Source organism: Buteo buteo, chromosome 11, assembly GCF_964188355.1.
Source record: "Buteo buteo chromosome 11, bButBut1.hap1.1, whole genome shotgun sequence".
Lineage (NCBI taxonomy): Eukaryota > Metazoa > Chordata > Aves > Accipitriformes > Accipitridae > Buteo > Buteo buteo.
Window position 1 is genome coordinate 8,040,255 of NC_134181.1, and position 2,070 is coordinate 8,042,324.

A 2,070-nucleotide genomic window follows, 5' to 3' on the forward strand; every position below is an offset into this window, starting at 1 on the left:
TTCTTCTAATAAATAAATAAATCTGATGACTTCATCATCATGCTGCTCTCATGGAGCTTGATAGGAAAATCACCCATGATCTTGTTTTTTCCCCCTTGAATTTGTTGGATTGCTGGTGCTCTCAGGTTTCTCTGATTTGGCCATAACAGTGAAACACAGAAGATACTAAATTAATCAGCTGCCCAGAGCTCAGGATTGACTATGTCGGTGGCTGAGGCCAGTGTATTAATAGAAATGTCACTGCCACAGGTAGGAGTAACCAAACCAGCTTTATGCTGTTTTCACAGATCTAGTCATTAACATCAGCAATTGTGTAAACCTGCTTCTTGTGTGAAAGTGAAGAATCCTTCCCCAATATCTAGAATGTATGTAATGAAATATCCCATAATCTTCTGGCTGAGAAAGAGACTTATCTGACCTTATCTGACTCCATGCATCTGTAGAGGTCGCCTGGCAGAAGAGGGGTCTGTGCTTTCAGTGCCTCTGATCCAGAAACACATGCTGAGTTTTCATGTAAACTCAGCTGGCTCAGAGCTATGAACTGATACAAATACCAAATATTTTTTCCCCTCTATCAGCTACTGAGAAAGTAAAATTGCTTCTAATCAAAAGGACGGCCCTCCCTTTGCAATTGTTTGATCAGCTATTTTTCTGACTGGTCTGCTTGATGGGCAAATGTGCAAGGAGATGGAAAACTGAATCTTTCAACATGAAAGAATACCAATGCACTGTGAAGAACTGTTTCTAGCTCGCTTCTCTGGTGTGGATTCACATTGCTGCTTATTTCCTAAAACTGGCTACCAGGTTAGCTTCTAATGTGTTTGATGATGCATGTCATGGTATCTGGGAACGCCCAGCAACATGCCAGGGGCATTATAGGATTTACTAAAGCAAAGACTATGCTGCAACTAAATTAAATCATATATTAACAACACATCAAAGTTTTAGAAACTTTGTATTGCTCTGTTTTCATTACCTGTATGCCTTGTTCAAAGTGCGCACACTATTTCTTTCCAAAGCAACTGAGCTAGTAAAATACACATTATTCAGTGTGCATCTTTGGGACTATATAATCAGCAATTAAAGACAGAGAACCAAAGCATATTATACTTCATTTTGCTGACATCTTGCATAAAGCAACGTCAAAATATGGGGATATTTAGTAACCTTTTCTTGTGGGTATTTGGCACCTGGTTTTATGAATTAGTATACTTAGCAAGTCGTTTTTTCTCATATCTACTAAAAATAACAACATGAACTCTAAGAGGTTGTCAACGTATTACTTCCCAAGGGAGAATTTTGCTCTTCTCTCTCATTTATCTAGGCATGTGTAGAGGCTTTTGACCCATTTAGCATAGATAAATGACCCATGATGTGAAATTTCCCAACAGTTTAATAATGCATTTAACTCAAAGTGACACTTGCTTGCAGCTGCCTTAAAGCAGTTTCCAGGCTATATATGTCTCTTTGAAATGATGTATGACAAGTAGGAAAGCTTCCTTGATAGAACCCCAGATCCCATGGGTGAGTAACAAGAAAATCCTTTTTAGATTGCCAGCAGCAAATTTATACTTCGCAAGTCTTTATTTAATTTTATCTGTTTTTCAATATCATTTACGGTTATGACCATTAGTCTAAAGCTCACAGTAACTTCTATACAAATTATTTTTTCTTCACAGTAATGAATGGTAAAGGCTTTTATTGATCCCCTCCCCCCTTTTTTTCCACAAAATACCAGAAATAAACCCCTTGTCTTACCACTGAAAATGTTTTTGTAATCCTTGTACTAACTTAGCTGTATCAAAATTCTATTACTTCTGAAACCCAGGTAGTGAAACAGAGAACTACATTCTATGTATGTTTAACATCAGGAAACTTCCTTAAGAAAACTCCCTTACGTATCTGAAGACACAAGTCTGAACGATAGCTCTTAATTTTTGCATGCATAGTTTTAAAGCAGTTGTTGATGAGTGTAGATGAGTGAAAGATTTTTATTAAAGCTGCTTCTGGTATAGTGAGCAATTTCCCATGATACATGTCATATTATTAGTGAGAAAGATTTAAGAAAGC